The 27,943-nt window shown below is 43.7% G+C and overlaps 1 protein-coding gene and 1 long non-coding RNA gene across 5 annotated transcripts in view; one reads left to right on the forward strand and one right to left on the reverse strand.

Annotated features, from left to right (window-relative positions):
- On the forward strand, positions 1-27,638 carry LOC129862891 (uncharacterized). The gene is made up of 3 exons (XR_008760846.1): positions 1-89; positions 27,296-27,408; positions 27,532-27,638. It is a non-coding gene; the product is annotated as an uncharacterized LOC129862891 (long non-coding RNA).
- Positions 1-27,943, reverse strand: part of brsk2a (BR serine/threonine kinase 2a) — a 485,481-nt gene that overhangs the window by 399,219 nt on the left and 58,319 nt on the right. The gene's annotated exons all lie outside the window — the stretch shown is intronic.

A 27,943-nucleotide genomic window follows, 5' to 3' on the forward strand; every position in this document is an offset into this window, starting at 1 on the left:
TGATCTTCGTCACAAATTGGCTACAGACTGAGATGGCTCTCCACGGAGGTGGACTGGATCCCGTTGAGCACCTCAAACAGGTGCTGCAGGTATTTTCGCCTTTGTTTGTTGCTTCAAACAGGCTGAATTCCTTAGACAGGATTTTCAGCAGGTCGGTTTTACAAAAAAGTAGGCCTACCGTTAGCTCAAGTAGGGGACATTTTGTTACCGTATTAACTGCTTTTCAAATTCACGTGTACAGCTTCAGCATAAACAATGCGCGCTCTTTGAATTCATGGCGACTTTGTGTAAGTAAATACGGTCGGCTACAACAACCCACACACACTGAGCGTTAATTATTGATAATGCAGATAGCAGAGAACGTCATATGAAGACAGATTTAGACATTGCATATCATTTAACTGTTCCATTTCACGTCACGCAGTTCATATAAATAACTTATTATAATTTCCCGGTTTCTCTCAGTTATTTATGCCAGGAGAAGGGAGTGGGTTTCGGCAGGAAATCTCAGTAACCCGGTAACCCTAATGGTCAACAAATCTCTCTCTCTCTCCCATATAGGCATGCATGAGCACACCTTCACTCTTCTCCGCTCTATTATCTGTCCATCTCCCTCCATCCCTCTGTCCTTGGAGCGTACTGTCTTTGATGTCTTTCTTTGGAGTCTAAAATTGAGTTCAAAGTTGAGGCCTGCGACTGTCATTAGTCCATTGCTTTCTTGTGATGTTGTGTGTGTGTGTGTGTGAGGGGGAGCGGGAGTGGCATGGGCAGGGCACTATAGGAACAATGAGCAGGGTAACCTTGATGAATGCATGATCTGGATATCACGGCGCTGACGAAGAACAGGACAGATTAACCATCACAATAGAGAGACGGAGGGAGATCGACGGGGAGAGAGAGCGAGGGGGTTCAGAGAGACCCGAGAGAAAGAGAGGGAGAGAGAGAGAACGAAAAAAAGAAACAGGGAGGAAGAGAGATGGAAAGAGAGAGAGAACATAACACTTGTTGTACTGTTAATCATTATTATTACTTGAGTATTATTTTTCTTATTATTTGTTTCCATTATCTATGATTTAATATGTTTCTATATGTTCGCTTTGGCAATGTACAGTTGAAGTCAGAAGTTTACATACACCTTAGCCAAATACATTTAAACTCAGTTTTTCACAATTCCGGACATTTAAACCCAAGGAAAAATTCCCTATTTTAGGTCAGTTAGGATCACCACTTTATTTTAAGAATGTGAAATGTCAGAATAATAGTAGAGAGAGTGATTTATTTCAGCTTTTATTTCTTTCAACACATTCCCAGTAGGTCAGAAGTGTACATACACTCAATTAGTATGTGGTAGCATTGCCTTTAAATGGTTTAACTTGGGTGAAACGTTTCGGGTAGCCTTCCACAAGCTTCCCACAATAAGTTGGGTGAATGTTGGCCGATTACTCCTGACAGAGCTAGTGTAACTGAGCCAGGTTTGTAGGCCTCTTTGCTCACACAGGCTTTTTCAGTTCTGCCCACACATGTTCTATAGGATTGAGGTCAGCGCTTTGTGATGGCCACTCCAATACCTTGACTTTGTTGTCCTTTGGAAGTATGCTTGGGGTCATTGTCCATTTGGAAGACCCATTTGCGACCAAGCTTTAACTTCCTGACTGATGTCTTGAGATTTTGCTTCAATCTATCAACATAATTTTCCTCCCTCATGATGCCATCTATTTTGTGAAGTGCACCAGTCTTTCCTGCAGCAAAACACCCCCACAACATGATGCTGCCACCCCCGTGATTCACGGTTGGATGGTGTTCTTCGGCTTGCAAGCATCCCCCTTTTCCCTCCAAACATAACAATGGTCATTATGGCCAAACAGTTCTATTTTTGTTTCATCAGACCAGAGGACATTTTCCCAAAAAGTACGATCTTTGTCCCCATGTGCAGTTGCAAACCGTAGTCTGGATTTTTATGGCTGTTTTGGAGCAGTGGCTTCTTCCTTGCTGAGCGGCCTTTCAGGTTATGTCGACATAGGACTCGTTTTACTGTGGATATAGATACATTTGTACCTGTTTCCTCCAGCATCTTCACAAGGTCCTTTGCCATTGTTCTGGGATATATTTGCACTTTTCGCACCAAAGTACATTCATTTCTAAGAGACAGAACGCTTCTCCTTCCTGAGCAGTATGACGACTTCGTGGTCCCATGGTGTTTATACTTGCGTACAATTGTTTGCACAGATGAATGTGGTACCGTCAGGCATTTGGAAATTGCTCCCAAGGATGAACCAGACTTGTGGAAGTCTACAATTTATTTTCTGAGTTCTTGGCTGATTTCTTTAGATTTTCCCATGATGTCAAGCAAAGAGGCACTGAGGTTGAAGGTAGGCCTTACATCCACAGGTACACCTCTAAATGACTAAAATGATGTCAATTAGCCTATCAGAAGCTTCTAAAGCCATGACATCATTTTCTGGAATTTTTCAAGCTGTTTAAAGGCACAGTCAACTTAGTGTATGTAAACTTCTGACCCACTGGAATTGTGATACAGTGAATTATAAGTGAAAAAAATCTGTCTGTAAACAATTGTTGGAAAAATTACTTGTGTCGTACACAAAGTAGATATCCTACCCATCTTGCCCCCAAAAAATGTTTTTAATGACTCCACCCTCAGTGTATGTAAACTTCCGACTTCAATTGTATGTAGTAACACCTTCAATCCCAATAAAGCATTTTTAATTAAATTGAGGGAAGAGAAAATGTGAGTAGATGTACCTCCTTAAAATGATGTACTGTCCAAACATCCAATGGGGGAAAAAAAGAAAGGGAAAGAGACAGAGTCTAGATGTTCAAATGAAAGGAGGAGCAGGGAAGAACCGGAGGAATGGAAGAGAGAAATGAAGGAGAAGAAGGAAAGCCAGTGTGTATGAGAAAAGAGGGAGAAGACAGAGAAAGGTAGAAAGAAAAAGGGAGAGAAAGTGTCAAGGTGATTCGAGGGTGAATGACAAAAAAAGTGTGTGTGTGTGTGTGTGTCTCCAAAGACACAGAGCAGAAAAGAGATACAGAACCACACACACACGCCACAATAGTCCTGTGCTATCAACATCACTGATTGTTTTGCTATATGTAACGCCATTGTGCTTGTGGCGTACTATACCAGCCGGCCGTCTGCTACACCAGAGTTCATTTGTGTTTTAACAATAAAAACATACAGCCAAACACTCACTTTCTTTCTTTCACGCACTATTTAAGAAAAATAATGAAAACACACATGCATGCATGGAATTCTGTTGAAATTCAATACAACGTATATATATATATTTCTTAAGGAGATCTGGATTCTGACCGTCAAAACACACAAACTCCTGTTCTTCGTCATTGTAACAGAAAGGCAATCAAGAAAATGCAGCACTTCTCAGGGTCAATGCCTCCATTATCATTGAAATCGTGCAGCAGCAGTCTAATTCAAGAGACACACACGCACAGAACAACCAATACTATTTGCATATTCACACTTTGATCCATTTCATCACACACACACACACACAAATGCCCTATTAGCCCTACATGGAACTGGTGTTCAATACTTCTTTACACACAGCTGCTTCACATGCACGGATGCTGTTATGAATACTCAGGGAGCAAAAGGTGTATATTCACGCGCAGAGCGCGGCAGGTGTTTTTTTTCCGCCTTCGCAGAAGGCAGGAATCGTGGTCACAGGCAGGCAAACAGGCAAGTGAATCAAAACTAGGACTGAATACTATAACTGGTTCTCACAAACGAGCTAGGAAAAGGCTTAGTAGAGTCAAAACGAACAATACCTCAAAAAGGCGCAAACAGAATGAACTGAACTAAATAAGGAGCTGATGAGACCAAGTGAGTAACTAACACAGGTGAAATCAATGAACACAAATGAAAGACAGGGCTATGTTCAAGAACACAAAGAAACAGGGCTATGTTCAAGAACACAATGAAACAGAACACAAGGTTGACTAAGAAAATAAATACAGAACCTTACAGAACTTTTTTGCAGGGGAGGCGGAGCCGGAGGTCTCTGGTAGAGAGCCACACACGCTACCCGGGATGAAAGAGTGGCTGTCGGAAAAGCATTTCTGGGCATTGGAGGCTTCCTGCAGATGCCGGTGAGCGGTCTCCCATACCCGCTCACTACGCCGAAACCAGTCGTCGACAGCTGGAACAGTACCAGACTCCACCTCCCAGGGAACATGGGGGAGTTGGTAACTAAGTACACAGTGAAACGGAGTTTGTGAGTGAGTTCTGAGCGTATCTAGCTCAGGCCATATACCGACTCCAGTTGTGTGGAGAGGCAGAACATTGTTGGCGGAGGTACTTCCCTATTTCTTGGTTCAGGGGTTCCATCTGCACATTGGTCTGGGGATGGTACCCGGAGGAGAGGCTGAGGGCGACCCCGAGTCGGTCACAGAAGACTTGCCACATCCGGGAGACAAACTGGGGCCCGCGGTCAGAGACGATGTCCTCCGGAATCCCATACAGATGGAACACCTGCTGGAACATACACTCACTCAATTCCATGGCGTTAGGTAAATGAGGAAGAGGACCAGACGACACATTTCTTTTAAACGGTTTACTAGAGGATTCAGGAAGGTCTGGGATGAGGTCAACAGCTATGTGGGACCAGGGTCTGTGAGGGATTGGCAAAGGTTGAAGCTCACCGGAAGGGAGATGACGAGGGCTTTTGGTTTGGGCGCAGACTGGACAGGAGAGTATGTAATCCCTTACGTCGGATGCCACTGAGAACCACCAGACCTTACGGGCTAGAAGTTCAGTGGTTTGTGTAATGCCCGGATGTCCTGACCCCAAGGAAATGTGACAACATTGCATCTGTTGGGATCTAACAGCTGCTGGTACGTAACTCCTCCCATCTGGTGTCTCAGGAGGAGCTGGGTCTGAGGTTAGGGCTTCATTTACGGCAGAGTGAACCTCTCACTGTACCGGTCCCATAATGCAAGAGGAAGGAAGAATGGGTGTAGGGTCTGAGTTACTGGTCGGACGGTCAAACTAGCGGGAGAGAGCATCAGCTTTCACGTTTTTCTTTCCAGAGATGTTAGTAACATTAAAATGGAAGCATATGAAGAAGAGAGCCCGGCGGGCTTGTCTGGCGTTTAACCTCTTGGCCCCTCTGATATATTCCAGATTACGATGATCTGTTAAGACGAGAAAGGGATGTAGTGCGCCCTCCAACCAGTGGCGCCACTCCTCGAGGGCCAGCTTGATGGCGATGAGTTCTCTGTTCCCCACATCGTAATTCCTCTCAGCGGAGGATAACTTCCTGGAGAAGAAGGCACAGGGATGTGATTTGGAGGTGTTCCCACCCGCTGAGAGAGTATGGCTCCTACTCCTACTTCGGAGGCATCCACCTCCAGGGTGAAAGGAAGGGTCGGATTAGGTTGGCGGAGGACAGGAGCTGAGGTGAAGAGGTGTTTCAAGTTGTTGAAAGCAGTCAGGGAAGTATCAGTGTATTGAAGGGTCTTTTGGCTGGTAAGGGCAGTGAGGGGAGCGGCAGTAGAACTGAAGTTCTGAATGAACCGGCGATAGTAGTTGGAGAACCCAATGAATTGTTGGAGTTCCTTAACAGTGGTGGGTTTGGGCCAGTTACTGACGGCGGTGACTTTGTTCTCATCCATGCTGAGTACAGTACAAAACCGAGGAAGTTTACCGAGGTTACATGGAAGGTGCTCTTTTCAGTCTTCACATAAATGTTATGGTCAAGGAGCCATTGAAGAACCTTTTGCACATGCTGTATGTGTTCCTTCAGCGAGTGGGAGTAAATCGGGATGTCGTCAATGTAGACGATGAGGAAGCGGTTGATCATAACCTGGACAACCTTGTTCATAAAGGATTGGAAGACGGCGGGGGCGTTAGTAAGGCCGTAGGGCATGACCAGGTATTCGTAGTGCCCTCGTGCGGTGATAAAAGCTGCCTTCCATTCGTCGCCTCCACATATATGGACAAGGTTATACGCATTTCGCAGGTCGAGTTTTGTATAGACGTTGGAGCGGCCCACTTGTTCAAGGGTAACTGGGATAAGAGGAAGAGGGAAACGGTTCTTGACTGTGACGTCATTCAGGGAACAGTAATCAATACATGGACGGAGACCACCGTCCGATTTTCCAACGAAGAAGAAGCTGCACGCAGCCGGGGAAGAAGAAAGACGAATGAAACCGTTTGAGTGTTTCATCAGTGTAGTTCTCCATTGCCTCATTTCTGGGATAGATAGGGGATAAACACGGCCCTTAGTGGGGACACTCCAGGGAGTAAGTCAATAGCACAGTCCCGTGGGCGATGTGATGGCAGAGTGGAGGCCTTGATTTTACTGAAGACATTGCTGTACTGGGCGTATTCAGATGGTATGGTGGGTAGCACTGCAGAGGCAGAGTCCTCAATGGTGGTGGCTCTGCAGGGTAGGCTGAGACAACTGGTGAAGCAGGTAGAAGACCAGGACAGTAGTTCATCTTGTCGCCATGAGATGGCAGGGTTGTGCCGACAAAGCCAGGGGTGTTCGAGGGTGAGTGGCTGTCTGGGAGATGAGAGTTTCATGAGTTGAATGGTTTTGGTGTGTGAGAATCCAATCTGGAGGGTGACGCTCCTTGTCAGGTGCGTAATTAAGCCCGTGCCCAATGGCTGCCCGTCCAGGGTGTTATTTCTTAAGGGACGGGTGACAGGTGTTAGATCAATGTCAAGCTCTTGTACTAGCTGGTGATCAATAAAATTACCTGCTGCTCCTGAATCTATCAAGCCCTCTACGTACTTAGTAACCCCCTTCACGGTTATCAATACTGGGATGGAGAATTGCTTCTGGGAGATATTTAGAAATAAGGACACGCCTACCTGCATGGCAGCGGAGGGACCCTTCTCATCTCTTCGTGGGGGGCGAACAGGGTGATGATCATTCTCTCCACAGTATAGGCAGAGCCCTTCTTGGATCCGCCTTTGACGTTCGATACACGGGAGAGGAGCATGGCCCAACTGCATGAGCTCTGGAAGACTCGGACAGGATGACGAAATCATGGAAAGAGAAGATTTTGGGTTCCTGGGTGGCAGAGTTCTTCGGCGGTCGGCGATGAGGTGATCGATGGAGATGGCCATACAAATGTATTAATTTATATCCTGAAGATCACCTCTAAAGGCCAGCTCCGCCTGAAGTTCCCTGTTGAGCCCTCTTCGGTAGACGGTAAGTAAAGCAGCCTCTCTCCATCCACTCCCTGCAGCCATGGTGCGAACTCGAGGGCATACCCGGCGGCTGAATTGCCCCCTTGTTGAAGTTCTATGAGGAGGTCTCCTATAGGACGACCGGAAGGAGAGTGATCGAATACCTCTTTGAAGAGGGTATGGAAATGGGTCTCGGATCCGAAATCTATGCTGTTGGCAGTCCATATGGCGGTGGCCCAATCCAGGGCTTTGCCTTTGAGTAGAGACACAACAAAATCCACCCTGCTCTTGTCGGTGGCGAGGTTAGTGGGGTTGTGCTCAATGTTGTGACAAGTCCAACCACCACCCCTCCCTCTACATGCTTTCCAGGGATTTAACACACTGACACACACACATGCACACAAACAAAGACACGCAAGCACACTGATCCCAGATGTCTCAAAGCCCCCTGCGGTGTGACTGCCCAACCATGGAGAATAAGTTGACCTTCTAACCCCCCCGACACTTACACACACACCACACCATCAGCTCAGCAACCACCTGCAAGAAAGCCACCACAACCCAACCCTACACTCTACATTAACCAAGCCTTTCCTACCTCCCAAACCCATGACCCCCTCTCTCATTTACACCACCCTACCCCTCACATCAACCTTCAGTCACAGTCCCCATCACCCACCCCTCACTCACTCTCCCCATCAACCCTAGCCAACCTACCCCCTCTTCTCTTCTCCTCCATCTCCCAGAAGAGTTCTGCTCTCAGCTCTTACTGCCCAGCCCTGGAGATACAAACACCAAACTGACACTCCGTCACTCACCACCCTTACCCTACTCTCGTTCTTTGGGTGACCACATGTCCCTCATTGTGTGGGAAAGTCCCGCATTTTGTCCCTTTGTCCTGCGTCCCGCAGCCAAACAATTATGTCCCGCATTTGATCAACAAATTCAATTTACAAAAAAAGTTGATTTGTCCCGTATTTCAGATAGACATTCCAACTTGTATCTTTTGCAGCGGAGAGGAAGAGGCGAAGGAAGAGGTTTCACTCGCCAAAACTGTCCAAAATAAGCCTAATGTGTTTCTATGGGCTTATTATGAACCTAATTATGGATGCCTGCCTTCCCGCCTTTGGGACAACGACTCCCATAGTTAAGAGTGAAGACATGAGCATCTCGTCATTAACAGATCTCTGTTTGCAGTCACATTGCGCTTTTGACAAGAAGACTGATGTTAAAACACTTCGCCAAATATTGTTGAGATCGGATATTCTGCACGGCGCAAGGCGATATGTAGGCCAATGTAATATCGTCAACCAACCACATTGGTCCAATCCTTTCGGGTTTAAATTCCAACTAAACTTGGAGAGGACAGGTAACTACTTACAAAAAGTGGGCTATACCAAAGATTATATCAAGTATACCAAACATTGTATACCAAATATTGAGTTACAACCCATCTAAAAAGTGTCGAAAGCACTCCACAGGGATCGAGGCCCATGTTGACTCCAATGCTTTCCACAGTTGTCTCAAGTTGGCTGGATGTCCTTTGGGTGGTGGACCATTCTTGATACACACAGGAAACTGTTGATTGTGAAAAACCCATCAACGTTGCAGTTCTGACACAAACCAGCGCGCCTGGCACCTACTATACCACACCCCGTTCAAAGCCACTTAAATCTTTTGTCTTGCCCATTCACCCTCCAAACGGCACACATACACAATCCCATGTCTCAACTGTCTCATGGCTTTAAAATCCTTTAACCTGGTCTCCACTTCATCAACAATGATTGAAATGGATTGAACAAGTGAACCCCAATAAGGGATCGTAGCTTTCACTTGAATTCACCTGGTCAGTCTATGTCATGGAAAGAGCAGGTGTTCTTAATGTTTTTTATACTCGGTGTATATAAGGTGATTTCGTTAAACGTGAGGTTCTCCACTCTCGTTAGTTGCTATTTCAAAATTTGCTGCTACTTCACTCAATGCTGTTTTCAAAGTCTCTCAAAGTCTAACTGTTTTACATTCCCTGATACCAACCTGAAATGTTCCTTTGTCCAAGTATTCGCAGATTTTCATAAAACAACCATACATTTGATATATTGTTTCTGCATGAGCAAATGTTGCATGAGGCAAAGGAGTAGCCTACAGTTGAGCTTCAATTAGCTTGTTCAGTGCAGCAGGAGTTTTTTTTGTGGGAGGGGGGAGGGGAGTGCTGCCAAAAATATATATATATATATTCGCTGTCCTGCGAATGTCCCGCGAAATCATCATTTTGTCCCGCATTTGGTTATTTAAAAATGTGGCCACCCTACTCATTCTCCACACTCCACCCCACTGCCCCTCTCCTCTCATCCACAGCCCTCCAGCTTTAGAGACACAAGCACCAAGCTGACACCCCCCCCACTCCACCCCGCCCCCCATATCCCCAATTCTCCACACCCCACCCGACCACACATTCCCTCTCCTCTCAGCCCCAACCCACCACCACACCAGTTCCCCAGCCCTAGACACAATCACCGTGCTGACACTCTCCATGCTCCCCACACTAGCCCTTGTCCATGTAATTGTCAGTCAAGTCCATGGCAGAGTCAGAGGCTCTCCTTGTCCCCAAGCCGGTCTCTGTCGTTCTGTTTCCTAATTCACCCCTATCCGCTTGTCCCTCTCTCTCTCGCCACCCTTTCTCCTTGCAGGTAGCCTAGTGGTTAGAGCGTTGGGCCAGTAACCGAAAGGTTGCTGGATCAAATCCCAGAGCTGACAAGGTAAAAAAATCTGTCACTCTGCACCTGAGCAAGGCAGTTAACCCACTGTTCCCCGGGCGCCGAAGAAGTGGATGACGATTATGGCAGCCCCCCGCCCCTCTCCGATTCTTTTCTCTCATTCCCTCTTCATCCTACTCTATCCTTCTCTCCTCCCCATTTGAACTGCTTTGCCCACTGTTTATTTACTGTCCCACTGACACCCCAACAGACAGACAGACACACACACTCTATTACCCAGGTAGAGTCCTAGAGCTGTGCTTAGACACTTGGTCAACCTTAACCCCTCAATCACTGTGGTGCTCCAGGGCTTGACAGGAAAGACATCACATCTCTCTTCCCTTGCCTTGGGGCTTATATACACACAAACACACACGCTTGATCTCGGACAAGGAGACTAATCCTTTACGAGAGGATTCTCCCCCATCAAAGACTCAATCCACCCAATTGAACTTGTCCTTATTGGACACAGTGAACCACCCCAATGCCTCTCTGAAATTGCAAGTCAGTTAATGTAAACTGAGAAAGCCAATAGAACAATAGGCCAAACTTTTGATTGACTGTGTGTGTGTGTGTGTGTGTGTGTGTGTGTGTGTGTGTGTGTGTGTGTGTGTGTGTGTGTGTGTGTGTGTGTGTGTGTGTGTGTGTCAAATAAAATAAAATGCTATTTGGCACGTTTCGTAAACAACAGAGCAGCCACTACTCCAAAACCGCCATCAAAAAGCCAGACTACGGTTTGCAACTGCACATGGGGACAAAGATCGTACTTTTTGGAGAAATGTCCTCTGGTCTGATGAAACAAAAATATAACTGTTTGGCCATCGTTATGTTTGGAGGAAAAAGGGGGAGGCTTGCAAGTCGAAGAACACCATCCCAACCGTGAAGCACGAGGGTGGCAGCATCATGTTGTGAGGGTGCTTTTCTGCAGGAGGGACCGGTGCACTTCACAAAATAGATGGCATCATAAGGATCGAAAATGATGTGGACATATTGAAGCAACATCTCAAGACATCAGTCAGGAAGTTAAAGCTTGGTCACAAATGGGTCTTCAAAATGGACAATGACCCCAAGCATACTTCCAAAGTTGTGGCAAAATGGTTTAAGGACAACAAAGTCAAGGTATTGGAGTGGCCATCACAAAGCCCTGACCCCATCCTATATAAAATGTGTGGGCAGAACTGAAGAAGTGTGTGCGAGCAAGGAGTTCTACAAACTTGACTCAGTTACACCAGCTCTTTCAGGAGAAATGGGCCAAAATTCCCCCAATTTATTGTGGGAAGCTTGTGGAAGGCTACCCGAAACATTTGACCCAAGTTAAACAATTTAAAGGCAATGCTACCAAATACTAATTGAGTGTGTTATTACTTCTGATCCACTGGGATTGTGATGAAAGAAATAAAACCTGATAAAATCATTCTCTCTACTCTTTTCAGACATTTCACATTCTTAAAATAAAGTGCTGATCCTAACTGACCTAAAACAGGGAATTTTTACTTGGATTAAATGTCAGGAATTGTGAAAAAACTGAGTCTAAATGTATTTGGCTAAGGTGTATGTAAACTTCCGACTTCAACTGTATGTACCTATAAATAAGCTGAGATGAGCATAGACTAGTAGCAGTCAGACGGCGGGATAGAGGGAGAGAGAGGGAGCATAGAGAGGCCTGCTAAATGAAGTCTCCCTCCTCCCCTGGAGAGCTCACACACAGGGAGATGATGAAAGACGAAACGCAAAATAACCTTACTATTGTGTTAAAGTGGAACTGCCTCCTAGAACCAGCTTCTCTGGTTATAAAAGGCTTATATGGCATCGATATGAATCAGAAACATTCATTCTTGTCTCAAAATGAACTACAGTGTAAATAAGAGAGTTTTGGTCATAAAGTGGCTGGAATGGTTGGGTATGGGTTACTTACATGCCCAATTTTGATGTCCAATTTGCCAGATGTGTGGTCCAGCCCCAGCTGCCATGTGCTGTTGACATGTTGTCAAGTCTGCACGCACACTTGCTCGGCAGAGGACTGAAAATAGGCTTCCATAAAGTTGGTGCAAAAAAAAAAAAAAAAAAGTTTTATTTATTGGTTTTAGATCAAAACCAAATCAAATTATATATACTTTTATCTGCCCCCCCCCACCCCCCCACCCAACCTAAAAAGAAATTATTTGCCCTAAACAGGCCAACAATCAGCATCTCATAAGACACTGCAATTTGTACTAAGTCATTGTTGACTATAAGAAATAATAATAATACTAAAATAATAGAAAAACGTATATCATGTGTCTGAAGTGTTAATGTTTTCATTTATGTATTTATTTTTGTTGTTGGTTAAATTGCCTGGTGTTGTGTTGGCGTCCTGGCATCCCATATCTACATTACGTTTTCACCATCTTTTCGTGCATGGCACACACATGCACACACACACGATGATACGCAGACACTCATGCATACACACACTTGCCCTTCTACACTCTCATACACACGTTTCCACCCACACCCGTCTGTTTAAAACATGTACATTTTATCTCCGGTCTGGGCCTATAAATATTTCATTTATAATGTCTGTATTATAAATTTTTTCCCAGCGTTTCTCAAATAGAGTAATTTGGTTTCTTATTCTATGAGTTATCATTTCCACACTATATACATTTCATTCATTGTTTCTTCCCAATTGCTTATTTGTGGTGCCAGCGGTTTAAGGCAGTTTCTAGTCATCTGTTTAAGTGCTGTTATTCTTAGAATTCTGAACAGGAACTTAGAGTCGAGGACCAGTGCACGAGGAGTTCTCCACAGGAGTACGTGTTCTTGGATTTAGAGAAAGCAAATGTTCAAACATCCCAAAGGTGTTCGATGGGGTTGAGGTCAGGGCTCTGTGCAGGCCAATCACGTTCTCCCACACCGATCTTGACAACCCATTTCTATATAGACCTCGATTTGTGCACGGGGGCATTGTCATGCTGAAACAAGAAATGGTCTTCCCCAAACTGTTGCCAAAAAGTTGGAAGCACAGAATCGTCTAGAACAGGGGTGTCAAAGTCAAATGGACGGAGGGCCAAATAAAAAATTTAGCTACAAGCCGAGGGCCGGACTGTTCGAATGTTCATTGAAAAATTTTTAAATGACGCATATAGTCTAGTGAACCTAATTGAACCTACTGAAAACCTAACAAATATATTCCAATATGATCAGATAAATAAAGCAATATTTTCTTATGGCTCTGTCAGTAATCTTTAATTTTCAACAGACACAAAAGACAAATTTCCTTTATATAAAAATCCCCATAACATGAACATTAAATGAAAGAAACCGGTATTCAAGGCACCATCAGTAGCCTATATTTTCTATTTTAGCAAAAGTGGGCTAAATTTACTTCAAAGAAAAAAACAATAATAGCAATTTTCGTTCAAATATTTTTATTGAACACACACAGGAATGGTGTATAGGTATGAAAGGCAGGTATACAATTTTTAACTAAACATAAAAGAGCAGACAGAAATAAAAAGATCCAGAGTTCTGGGTACAAAACAATTATTACAAAACAAGACATACAAAACAAGGACAGGTAGAAAGAAAGAGGGTGGGTGTCACCCCCCCTTATTCCCCCCCTTTATCCCTCCCCCCCCTTATCCCTTCCCCTTATACCCCTCCCCGCTGCTCGGGTGGCGGTGCCAGCACGTGCTGCCCAGAGGTGGATTAAAATATTACAATGGAGAGTGCGTTAAAAAGTACAAATTCACAGCGCCGAATGGTCCAAGTAAGAGAGGAAAGGCTGCCAGATCTGATCAAATGTTAATAATTTATTGTTCAGAATATATCTAATCCTTTCTAAGTGTACAGTGTTTGCCAATTCGCTGAGCCATAATTTGGTAGTGGGCGCTTCCCTCTTTTTCCAGAACAACAAGATTAGTTTTTTTGCCGAAATGAGACTGTAAGAGATGAGTTGTTTTTGGGGGTTGGTTAGTCCGATTAGGGAATCAGACACTCCCAGGATTATCAGAAGCGGGTCTGGGTCAATTGAAGTCTCCAGAACTTCAGAGAGGATCCTAAAAATTCCACACCAGTAACCATGCAAGCTAGAGCATAGGGCAAAGCAGTGGAGAAGTGTACCCTGTGCAGCCTGACATTTATCACACAAAGGGGATGTATCAGGAAATATCCTCTGCAGTTTGGTTTTGGAATAGTGTAATCTGTGTAATACCTTGAATTGTATGAGCCGATGTCTGGAGTTAATGGAGCAGGTGTGGATATACTCCAAGCTATCTTCCCAGTCTGCCATCGAAATGTCAGTCCCTAGTTCTTCCTCCCATTTTGCCTTAATGGCCTCTGTAGAGGGTGTGCTAACCGATTGAAAAGAGTCATATAAACGAGATATCAGTTTGTCTGAGGTGGGGGATGTTTTTATGCATCCGTCAAACATGGAAGGCTTAGCGTTCCCAAATGTTGGGAGGTGTTTCCTAACATAGTCTCTGATTTGTAGGTATCTGAAAAAGTTATTTCTGGGAAGATTATAAGTTTCCCTCAGCAACTCAAAGGAAGCAAAGGTCCCTTCTATATATAAATCCCCTATGGTACTTATCCCCAACTCTCCCCATTGCTCAAAGGTGTTATCAAGGTTGGAGGGGGCAAAGGAGGGGTTCCTGGCAACAGGGAGCATGAATGACATTGGTCTAAGCTCAAAGTGGGTTTTAATTTGCTTCCAGATTCGGACTGTGCTATGTATAATAGGATTGTTACGATAAAGTGACCTCTCCAGATTGACAGGCGACAAAATCACAGCACCAATAGAGAAGGGGTGACACTCCTCACGCTCCATACTAAGCCAGGTGGGTGACGGACGTGCGTCATCCAGCAAAAACGTAACCGCACGGAGGTTAGCGGCCCAATAATAAAATATAAAATTTGGGAGAGACAGTCCTCCTTCCATCTTGGATTTGCAGAGGTGTTTTTTACCTATCCTGTGTGTTTTATAATCCCAGATGAAAGGATTGATAATTGAGTCCAGTTGTTTATGAAAGGATTTAGGTATGAATACTGGGATGTTCTGGTATAGGTAGAGCAGTTGTGGGAGGAAGACCATTTTAATGGCATTAATTCTTCCGAGCAGAGAAATTGGGAGAGTTCTCCAAAATTGTATGTTTGTTTTTAGTTTTTGCATCAGCGAGGGGAAATTCTCTTTAAATAGTAAGGAATATTGTTTGGTAACTACAATTCCTAGATAGGTAAATTTTTCTGAAGATAACTTAAGTGGAAGATGTTCTAGCCAGGAGGTGTTTTGTAACCGTATGGGCATTAATTCACTCTTGTTCCAATTTATTCTGTATCCCGAGAAGGTACCAAACAAATTAATCACATCAAGAATAGCTGGAATACTAGCTTGGGGTTCTGTTACATAGAGGAGAATGTCATCTGCGTATAGGGAAATCTTATTTAGAGTATCTTTAGTATTATAGCCGTGTATTGCTGCATCAGATCTAATCGTCTGAGCGAGAGGTTCAATGATTAGGGCGAAGAGCATCGGCGACAGCGCACAACCCAGTTACACCAGCTCTTTCAGGAGAAATGGGCCAAAATTCCCCCAATTTATTGTGGGAAGCTTGTGGAAGGCTACCCGAAACATTTGACCCAAGTTAAACAATTTAAAGGCAATGCTACCAAATACTAATTGAGTGTGTTATTACTTCTGATCCACTGGGATTGTGATGAAAGAAATAAAACCTGATAAAATCATTCTCTCTACTCTTTTCAGACATTTCACATTCTTAAAATAAAGTGCTGATCCTAACTGACCTAAAACAGGGAATTTTTACTTGGATTAAATGTCAGGAATTGTGAAAAAACTGAGTCTAAATGTATTTGGCTAAGGTGTATGTAAACTTCCGACTTCAACTGTATGTACCTATAAATAAGCTGAGATGAGCATAGACTAGTAGCAGTCAGACGGCGGGATAGAGGGAGAGAGAGGGAGCATAGAGAGGCCTGCTAAATGAAGTCTCCCTCCTCCCCTGGAGAGCTCACACACAGGGAGATGATGAAAGACGAAACGCAAAATAACCTTACTATTGTGTTAAAGTGGAACTGCCTCCTAGAACCAGCTTCTCTGGTTATAAAAGGCTTATATGGCATCGATATGAATCAGAAACATTCATTCTTGTCTCAAAATGAACTACAGTGTAAATAAGAGAGTTTTGGTCATAAAGTGGCTGGAATGGTTGGGTATGGGTTACTTACATGCCCAATTTTGATGTCCAATTTGCCAGATGTGTGGTCCAGCCCCAGCTGCCATGTGCTGTTGACATGTTGTCAAGTCTGCACGCACACTTGCTCGGCAGAGGACTGAAAATAGGCTTCCATAAAGTTGGTGCAAAAAAAAAAAAAAAAAAGTTTTATTTATTGGTTTTAGATCAAAACCAAATCAAATTATATATACTTTTATCTGCCCCCCCCCACCCCCCCACCCAACCTAAAAAGAAATTATTTGCCCTAAACAGGCCAACAATCAGCATCTCATAAGACACTGCAATTTGTACTAAGTCATTGTTGACTATAAGAAATAATAATAATACTAAAATAATAGAAAAACGTATATCATGTGTCTGAAGTGTTAATGTTTTCATTTATGTATTTATTTTTGTTGTTGGTTAAATTGCCTGGTGTTGTGTTGGCGTCCTGGCATCCCATATCTACATTACGTTTTCACCATCTTTTCGTGCATGGCACACACATGCACACACACACGATGATACGCAGACACTCATGCATACACACACTTGCCCTTCTACACTCTCATACACACGTTTCCACCCACACCCGTCTGTTTAAAACATGTACATTTTATCTCCGGTCTGGGCCTATAAATATTTCATTTATAATGTCTGTATTATAAATTTTTTCCCAGCGTTTCTCAAATAGAGTAATTTGGTTTCTTATTCTATGAGTTATCATTTCCACACTATATACATTTCATTCATTGTTTCTTCCCAATTGCTTATTTGTGGTGCCAGCGGTTTAAGGCAGTTTCTAGTCATCTGTTTAAGTGCTGTTATTCTTAGAATTCTGAACAGGAACTTAGAGTCGAGGACCAGTGCACGAGGAGTTCTCCACAGGAGTACGTGTTCTTGGATTTAGAGAAAGCAAATGTTCAAACATCCCAAAGGTGTTCGATGGGGTTGAGGTCAGGGCTCTGTGCAGGCCAATCACGTTCTCCCACACCGATCTTGACAACCCATTTCTATATAGACCTCGATTTGTGCACGGGGGCATTGTCATGCTGAAACAAGAAATGGTCTTCCCCAAACTGTTGCCAAAAAGTTGGAAGCACAGAATCGTCTAGAACAGGGGTGTCAAAGTCAAATGGACGGAGGGCCAAATAAAAAATTTAGCTACAAGCCGAGGGCCGGACTGTTCGAATGTTCATTGAAAAATTTTTAAATGACGCATATAGTCTAGTGAACCTAATTGAACCTACTGAAAACCTAACAAATATATTCCAATATGATCAGATAAATAAAGCAATATTTTCTTATGGCTCTGTCAGTAATCTTTAATTTTCAACAGACACAAAAGACAAATTTCCTTTATATAAAAATCCCCATAACATGAACATTAAATGAAAGAAACCGGTATTCAAGGCACCATCAGTAGCCTATATTTTCTATTTTAGCAAAAGTGGGCTAAATTTACTTCAAAGAAAAAAACAATAATAGCAATTTTCGTTCAAATATTTTTATTGAACACACACAGGAATGGTGTATAGGTATGAAAGGCAGGTATACAATTTTTAACTAAACATAAAAGAGCAGACAGAAATAAAAAGATCCAGAGTTCTGGGTACAAAACAATTATTACAAAACAAGACATACAAAACAAGGACAGGTAGAAAGAAAGAGGGTGGGTGTCACCCCCCCTTATTCCCCCCCTTTATCCCTCCCCCCCCTTATCCCTTCCCCTTATACCCCTCCCCGCTGCTCGGGTGGCGGTGCCAGCACGTGCTGCCCAGAGGTGGATTAAAATATTACAATGGAGAGTGCGTTAAAAAGTACAAATTCACAGCGCCGAATGGTCCAAGTAAGAGAGGAAAGGCTGCCAGATCTGATCAAATGTTAATAATTTATTGTTCAGAATATATCTAATCCTTTCTAAGTGTACAGTGTTTGCCAATTCGCTGAGCCATAATTTGGTAGTGGGCGCTTCCCTCTTTTTCCAGAACAACAAGATTAGTTTTTTTGCCGAAATGAGACTGTAAGAGATGAGTTGTTTTTGGGGGTTGGTTAGTCCGATTAGGGAATCAGACACTCCCAGGATTATCAGAAGCGGGTCTGGGTCAATTGAAGTCTCCAGAACTTCAGAGAGGATCCTAAAAATTCCACACCAGTAACCATGCAAGCTAGAGCATAGGGCAAAGCAGTGGAGAAGTGTACCCTGTGCAGCCTGACATTTATCACACAAAGGGGATGTATCAGGAAATATCCTCTGCAGTTTGGTTTTGGAATAGTGTAATCTGTGTAATACCTTGAATTGTATGAGCCGATGTCTGGAGTTAATGGAGCAGGTGTGGATATACTCCAAGCTATCTTCCCAGTCTGCCATCGAAATGTCAGTCCCTAGTTCTTCCTCCCATTTTGCCTTAATGGCCTCTGTAGAGGGTGTGCTAACCGATTGAAAAGAGTCATATAAACGAGATATCAGTTTGTCTGAGGTGGGGGATGTTTTTATGCATCCGTCAAACATGGAAGGCTTAGCGTTCCCAAATGTTGGGAGGTGTTTCCTAACATAGTCTCTGATTTGTAGGTATCTGAAAAAGTTATTTCTGGGAAGATTATAAGTTTCCCTCAGCAACTCAAAGGAAGCAAAGGTCCCTTCTATATATAAATCCCCTATGGTACTTATCCCCAACTCTCCCCATTGCTCAAAGGTGTTATCAAGGTTGGAGGGGGCAAAGGAGGGGTTCCTGGCAACAGGGAGCATGAATGACATTGGTCTAAGCTCAAAGTGGGTTTTAATTTGCTTCCAGATTCGGACTGTGCTATGTATAATAGGATTGTTACGATAAAGTGACCTCTCCAGATTGACAGGCGACAAAATCACAGCACCAATAGAGAAGGGGTGACACTCCTCACGCTCCATACTAAGCCAGGTGGGTGACGGACGTGCGTCATCCAGCAAAAACGTAACCGCACGGAGGTTAGCGGCCCAATAATAAAATATAAAATTTGGGAGAGACAGTCCTCCTTCCATCTTGGATTTGCAGAGGTGTTTTTTACCTATCCTGTGTGTTTTATAATCCCAGATGAAAGGATTGATAATTGAGTCCAGTTGTTTATGAAAGGATTTAGGTATGAATACTGGGATGTTCTGGTATAGGTAGAGCAGTTGTGGGAGGAAGACCATTTTAATGGCATTAATTCTTCCGAGCAGAGAAATTGGGAGAGTTCTCCAAAATTGTATGTTTGTTTTTAGTTTTTGCATCAGCGAGGGGAAATTCTCTTTAAATAGTAAGGAATATTGTTTGGTAACTACAATTCCTAGATAGGTAAATTTTTCTGAAGATAACTTAAGTGGAAGATGTTCTAGCCAGGAGGTGTTTTGTAACCGTATGGGCATTAATTCACTCTTGTTCCAATTTATTCTGTATCCCGAGAAGGTACCAAACAAATTAATCACATCAAGAATAGCTGGAATACTAGCTTGGGGTTCTGTTACATAGAGGAGAATGTCATCTGCGTATAGGGAAATCTTATTTAGAGTATCTTTAGTATTATAGCCGTGTATTGCTGCATCAGATCTAATCGTCTGAGCGAGAGGTTCAATGATTAGGGCGAAGAGCATCGGCGACAGCGCACAACCCTGCCTTGTCCCTCTGTAGAGGTTAAATCGGGGCGACAATGATTGGTTAGTGAGTATTCTCGCACAGGGGTTCCTATATAAAAGCTGGATCCAATTTATGAACCCATCTCCAATATTAAATTTATGTAGGACTTTGAATAGATAGGACCACTCAACTTGGTCAAAAGCCTTCTCGGCGTCAAGAGATATAACGGCAAGGTCCATGTTTGGTAACCTCTGAGAATACATAATGTTGAAGAGGCGCCTGAGATTGAAGAATGAGTTTCTGTTCGGGATAAAGCCGGTCTGGTCCGAATGGACCAGTTTGCCAATTAAAGTGCTAAGCCTGTTAGCCAGGGTTTTTGCTAAAATCTTTTGGTCTGTATTGAGGAGGGATATTGGTCTGTATGACCCTACCTCTTCCGGATCTTTACCCTTCTTATGTATAACTGTAATGAATGCTTCATCCGAAGTAGATGGGAGAGCTCCATCCTCTCTGGACTGAACCAACATTTTGTGCAGGTAGGGAGAGAGCATGTTGCTGAATGTTTTATAGAATTCACCCGGGTATCCATCTGGGCCCGGGGTCTTGCCACTCTTTAGAGTTTTGATTGTTTCTCGAATTTCTTCAAGAGATATTTCCTTATTCAGGAAGTTAGAATCTTCCTGGTTCAGGGCAGGAAGATTACAGTCATCCAAAAAGTTTTGCATAATTAAGGGGTTAGAATCGGCTTTAGATGTATATAGAGTCTCATAAAACTGACGGAATCTGTCATTGATGTCTTTGGGGGAAGAGAGTAATTCCCCAGATGCAGACTTAACTTTGTGAATCATTCGGTCACTCACAATTTTTCGAAGTTGTCTGGCGAGTAATTTGTGTGGTTTGTCACCAAACTCAAAATATTTTTGCTTGGCATAGAGAAAAGATTTAGCAATTTTAGCTGAGAGAGTCTGATTATATTCAAATTTTAAAGAGGTAATTTTTTTATGTTTCTCCATAGATGGATGTCTAGCATTCTCCCTATCCAGTAAGTGAATTTGTCCCTCCAGTTCTACCAATTTTCCCTTGTTTTGCCTACTCCTGGCAGTCTGATAGGAGATGATACAGCCTCTCAAATAAGCCTTAAGTGTTTCCCACAGTAATGCTGGGGAAGTCTCTGTGTTGTCGTTGGTATCAAAGAAAAATGTTATTTGGTCTTTAAGATGTTCACAGAATGTTGGTTCTGTGAGGAGCTGAGGATTTAACCTCCAGACCCTCTCGTTTGGTACCATGTCACCCAATCTCAGGGAGAAGGTGAGTGGACTGTGGTCCGAGATTATAATATCATGATACTTCACATTACAGGTATAGGGGAGTAGTTTAGCATCAACCAAAAAGTAGTCAATTCGAGTATAAACATTGTGAACATGAGAGTGAAAGGAGTATTCCCTGCCCGTAGGGTTAGTGATCCTCCATATATCAAATAAGTTAGAATTCTTTATGTAGGTATTCAAGAATTCACTTGAATAGGAGGTGGGGGTTCGCCGGGTAGAGGATCTGTCCAAATATTGGTCTAGCACGCAGTTAAGGTCCCCTCCAATGATCAGGTTAGTATGGGAGATATCTGGAATCAGGGCAAGGACTCTTTTGAAAAAAGAGGGGTTATCAATGTTTGGCCCATAGATATTTAGTAGAGTTACAGAAGTAGAGTGGATCTCTCCTATTACGATCACATAACGACCCTCTTTATCCACAATAGTGGTTTTATGTAGAAAGGGAATTCCTTTCCGTACCAGAATCGCTGTGCCTCTCGTTTTGGCAGAGAAGTTAGAGTGATACACTTGCCCCACCCACCTACATTTAAGTCTGCTGTGAGCATTATTTTTCAGATGGGTTTCTTGCAAAAATATAATATCAGACGAGAGTGCTTTCAAGTGGGCTAGGACCTTGCCTCTCTTAATTGGTTCGTTTAAGCCCCTGACATTCCAGGAAGTGAATGTGAGCCCCGCCCCCCTCTCATTTGTAGTTCCTATGGTGGCCTGCATAACTTGTAACTCAATAAAAAGGTAAGAAAGCGCACCAAACCATCACGATCAGCATATGTAGCAGCTACACCCGAGCAGTATCCAACCAGCCCCTCCCCCCCTGCAAGCCCCTTTACTTCCCACCCTGTTCCCCTACTTTCCCCACTATTTACCCCCCCGCCCAACCCACCTTTAACAGGCATACACAAATAGGAGAGAAAATAAAATTAAAATAAAAATAATAAACACATTGTCTGGCCGATGCCAAAAAAGCACGGCGCGACCTCGAACAAGAGGTGAAACAGAAATAAAATCCCAACTGTACGTTCACCTCTCACTATCCTAGAACTTCTACTAACATATGAACTGAGGAGGCTCCCGCGAATAAAGTGTCCAATTAGCATCTAATAAACCTAAAGAGAATAAGTTTCAACCTAAACATATTGCGCACTTAAGCGTCATCTTGGGTCTATCTATCCCTGAGATAAGCAAGATATAGCATCACAAGATTATTTTGCTAAGCACTGCCGGTCTAAACATGAACCATCAGCAACCAACTTAGACAGCCGTACATTTACATATTGTGGGTTAGATCGGAAACAAGAATTTTTCTAAATTAAACGTATCCCCCAGTCAGAAAATAAATAAATAAAAAGGTTATATATATACATGTATACATACACACACATACACATACTTACCCATATACATATATATATATATATATATATATACATACATATACATACATACATACATATAGACACATATATATACATACATACACATACACACATACAAACACATACACACACACACATCCCCAAAAAATACATATAAAGGTATATATTTAAAAATATACATATACACACACACACCCATACATATCTACATATGCGCATATACACATACATACCCATACATACAGAAACATTCATGCCCCAGAGTAATAATCTACACTAATTTAAAATATACACATACATAATAGTAACATGCTAAGAGAAAATAATTATAAAGTACAAATAATAATTATATGTACGCACACCTACCTAGACACTACAGAGGGCTGGTAGGGATCTAATCGGGAGAGCGGCCCTCGGCTATATCAAAGGCAGAACGGCACAAAACATCCACCTGCTATCCAGGTGTCTGTGTCTGCCCCTTCCCCACCATCACCCCCAGTCCCCTGCAAGCTTTAAATAAATGGTATTGTAATAACAATAAATGTAAGAATTAAAAAATAAATAACGAAACAAAAAAAAAATGGGGGTAATAAGTATATTCATCCGAAAGTGACAATGATCAAACCTGGAAGGCATCCTAAATAGGCATCGCTCTGAACACAGCCAGAATGAAAGTGACTTTAATTGAGAGCCAAGACCGCCCTCCACAGCATCTTGCATGTTCGGTAGCCCTTGTTGAGACCGTTCAATACGGTTTCACCCGTTATGGTTTAGTATGGATTCGATTCCATGAGCAGACCCTAACACACAATGACAAGGCACTCTAACCTGTACGGGGGATTGGCGTATGTTCCCGGATAAACTTCTCTGCGTCCAAAACCGAGGAGAGCCACATCTTCTCACCAGAGGGCGGGGTAATTCTTAGTCTTGCAGGGAAGAGCAAGGCTGGGCGAAGATGGAGTTTGTAGAGTTTGGCCATGACATCTCTGTAGCCGCCACGGTCCTTTGCCACATCGGGCGCATAATCATCATAGACACGGAAGGGGTGCCCTTTATGTAACAGGTTGCCCCTCATTCGGGCCTCGCGCAGGATAAGATCCTTGGTCTTGAAACTGTGACAACAGATGATTACTGCGCGAGGGCGTTGACCCGGTCCAGGCACTGGGACAGGGGCGCGATGTGCACGGTCCAGCTGGGGGTCCGAACCCAAAACGTCCGATCCCATTGCATCCTTCAATAGCTTGGCGAAGAAGTCGGTGGGGCGAGAGCCCGCCTCTACCCCCTCTGCCAGACCAACAACTCGAAGGTTATTACGTCTGGAACGGCCCTCCAGGTCGACCACTTTCACAGAAAGCCTCTGCACAGTACCCTGTAGTGACGAGCACAGCTTCTCTAACTCGTCGATCCTACCAGCGCTGAATTCAGAAGCCCTCTCAAGGTCCACAATACTCTGGCCCTGCGAAGCGACCGCTCGAATGGTGCCCTCGATTTTGGTGTCCAGTTCAGCAATAGTAGCCTTAAGATCCTCAGCTAAAGCAACACGTAGTTCTCCCAAAGCCTGGGTAAGTTCTTTAAGTGTCACGTTGTTGCCTGTGCCTTCCGCCATGTCTGTCTCGTTGTTTGGTGTGGAGTAGGCCTCCGATGTGGATTTATTGTCCTTTGGTCGCTTATTACTCGGCATTTTTACACAGAAAGTTACGATGTTGTATTAGAAAGAAACGTTTGTTGTAAAAAGTATCATAAAGTAGGGTAAGTTAGATTATTTCGCAAAAAAGTTGCAGGAGCCTCTCACACGCAGCCGTTCACTCCAACATGCTAGCTCCGCCCCCCTCAATAATAGCAATTTTCTATCATCCACTCAACTGAAATATTTTTAAAATATAATTGGATTGAAATACAATAAAATAAAGTGCAAAAATCTATTAATCAAAAACAACACTTTGTTTAAGGAGAAGTAACATGCAGTGAAAACAAATATTAAACTTTAACTTTTAAACTTGAACTGAGTAAAAACTCTAAATATGTGATTGCACAGTAATGTTCACTTGTTTGAGGTTGAGGGTGATACTTGGTGGTGTCCCATCTTTTCCACAAGTTCATCAATGTTCGGGGTAAGGCTCTGAGCTGAGGAAATCCTCAGAATTGAGTGGAGGTGTTCAGCAGTAAGTCGACTTCTGTGTGATGTTTTGTTCAGGTTCATCAAAGAAAACAGTTGTTCACACAGGTATGTGCTGCCAAACATAGACAACGTTTGAGCAGCCTGGATGCGCAGCTGGGGCATTGTGTCGGGGAGGAAACGGGCGAACTCCGCAGCACCCACTGCCGCATATTTTGCCCTCAGTGCATCATTGCATTGGAGGTCAATCAACTCCATTTGGAGGTTTGGTGGTGAGCTTTCCACGTCAACAGCAAATGGGTTACCGAGCAGTTCCAACCTGCTTTTTTGTGCTTCAAAGTCAGCAAATCGGCGTCGAAAGTCAGCGGCAAGCATACCTATTTTATCAGCCAACTGTGCGCTCGGGAACGCACTGGTAGAGAGCTTCTCTTTCATGGTCTGGCAGCTGGGAAAGTGGCTCAAATTTTCTTTCCGCATCTGCGTCTCCCACAGAGTCAGTTTGGTTTTAAATGCCTTCACTGTACTGTACATATCAGAGATGACATGATCCCGACCCTGCAGCTGCAAGTTCATTGCATTCAGATGACTCGTAATGTCACACAGAAAAGCCATTTCACACAGAAACATTTCATCTCGGAGTTGTGTTGTGTCTTTCCCTTTGCTGTCCAAGAACAGACAAATCTCCTCACGAAGCTCGAAACATCTTTGAAGCACCTTTCCCTGGCTTAGCCATCGCACCTCTGTGTGATAAGGCAAATCACCATGCTCCGTTTCTAACTCCGTCAGAAATGCCTTGAACTGGCGGTGATTCAAACCTTTGGCTCTGATAAAGTTAACTGTGCGCGTGATGATGCTCATTACATGCTCCATTTTCAAGGCTTTACCGCACAACGCTTCCTGGTGTATGATACAATGATAAGCTGTCAGCTCACCTGTCGCGTTTTCCTCTTGCATCTTTTCCCGTATCTTCGCCACCAGTCCGCTCCTGTGTCCACACATCGCAGGTGCTCCGTCGGTTGTCAAACCCACGAGTTTTTCCCAAGGCAGCTCCATCTCATTTACACATCTTGACACCTCTTCATACAAATCATGCCCCGTAGTTGTGCCATGCATAGGACGTAAAGCCAAAAACTCCTCTGTCACGCTTAGGCTGGAGTCCACTCCGCGGATGAAAATTGACAACTGGGCAATGTCAGAAATGTCGGTGCTCTCATCCACAGCCAAGGAATATGCAATGAAATCTTTTCCCTTTTTCACAAGCTGCTCTTTTAGATTGATGGACAACTGGTCTACTCTCTCGGCAATGGTGTTTCTGCTCAGACTCACATTTAAAAAGAGTTGCCTTTTTTCTGGGCAAACTTCGTCACAAACTTTAATCATGCAGTTTTTGATGAAATCCCCCTCCGTAAATGGCCGGGCTGATTTAGCGATCTCTTCTGCCAAAATAAAACTGGCCTTGACAGCAGCCTGGCCTTGTGATTTGGCTTTTTTGAACAGAGCCTGTCGAGATTTGAGGCCTCGTTTTAATTCCTCTGCCTTTTGTAGCCTTTGTTCCATGTCCATATTCTTGTTTTTGTCCGCGTGTTTCGTTTCATAATGTCGTCTCAGATTATACTCTTTCAGTACCGCCACACTTTCTCCACACAGAAGACACACAGGTTTTCCAGCTACCTCCGTGAACATATACTCCGACTCCCACCTTGTTTGAAACCCCCGGTTCTCAGTGTCCACCTTCCGTTTTGCCATTTTTGATGGGTATCTGAAAGTTAATTTTACTGTGATGCTGACGACTGCTGTGCCAATAAATATTGAAATGAAGCAGCCTACTGCTCGGTGCGTCACCGTTGCATTGTGGGAAATGTAGTATTGGTGCGTGTAAAAGATCTGCGGGCTGCCGGCTTGCTGCGGTCTGCGGGCCGGTTCTAATAATAAATCAAGATCATCCCAGGGGCCGTAAAAAACCTTCTCGCGGGCCGGATGTGGCCCGCGGGCCTTGACTCTGACATATGTGGTCTAGAATGTCATTGTATGCTGTAACGTTAAGATTTCCCTTCACTGGAACTAAGGGGCCTAGCCCGAACCATGAAAAACAGCCCATTATACCTCCTCCACCAAACTTTACAGTTGGCACTTTGGATTGGGGCAAGTAGCGTTCTCCTGGGATCCGCCAAACCCAGATTCATCCCTCGGATTGCCAGATGGTGAAGCGTGATTCATCACTCCAGAGAACACGTTTTCACTGCTCCAGAGTCCAAGAGCGGCGAGCTTTACACCACTTTAGCCAATGCTTGGCATTGTGCATGATGATCTTAGGCGTGTGTGCTGCTGCTCGGCCATGGAAACCCCTTTCATGAAGCACCCGACGAACAGTTCTGGTGCTGACGTTGCATCCAGAGGCAGTTTGGAACTTGGTAGTGAGTGTTGCAACTGGGGACAGACGATTTTTACGTGTTAAGCACTTCAGCACTTGGCGGTCCCGTTCTATGAGCTTGTGTGGGCTACAACTTTGCAGCTGAGCCGTTGTTGCTCCCAGACGTTTCCACTTCACAATAACAGCACTTACAGTTGACCGGGGCAGCTCTAGCAGGGCATAAATGTCCTATGGCTGTGTGCTCAATTTTATACACCTGTCAGCAACGGGTATGGCTGAAATACCTGAATCCACTAATTTGAAGGGCTGTCCACATACTTTTGTATATATAGTGTATGTTTATTGAGTGATGGTATTTTATTTCATTCACAGGCTACTTATAAAACCTGGTGGATTTGTTGTTCAGCAGTGGAGTGGGAACCCCCTTACCATATCAGGAACCGAAGGCTGAGGCAGTACGTGGTAGGCACCAGTTCCACTTCAAGGTTGGTCACATTTGATCTGGTCATAGGTCAGAATACAAATCACTTGTCTGTCCTGGAATTCTCCTGACAAACATGGATAATGTCATCAGTGGTGTGTATCAACTCTACCTTATTTGTCTACAGATGAAGGACAGGAGAGGTGTTTCGTCATGGAGACTAAAAGACAAGTTGATACAGATGTCTGAATTGGGAGATACCGTGCACTCAGCATTAAAATGACACAAGACATATATATGACTTTTCAGCATGTTTTGTTATTATTGAATTGAATGGTAGGGGGGACCCTGTGTATTCTACAACCATGTCAGGGAACTGTCTGAAATGCGAAACCACATCAAGGGATGACAACTAACATGTACCGCCATACAAAATGCTGATAGGTACAGTATCTGTACCGGCTGTGAATGACAATAGAAGGCAAAAGTGTAATATTTGCACATTGTTATATGAGCAGAACACTGCTTCTACAGTATTATGTGAAGGATGGTTGATTCTACATGGAACTGTTACACTTTGTTTCGAATATCTACATAAG

This window comes from Salvelinus fontinalis, chromosome 9 (genome assembly GCF_029448725.1).
Source record: "Salvelinus fontinalis isolate EN_2023a chromosome 9, ASM2944872v1, whole genome shotgun sequence".
Lineage (NCBI taxonomy): Eukaryota > Metazoa > Chordata > Actinopteri > Salmoniformes > Salmonidae > Salvelinus > Salvelinus fontinalis.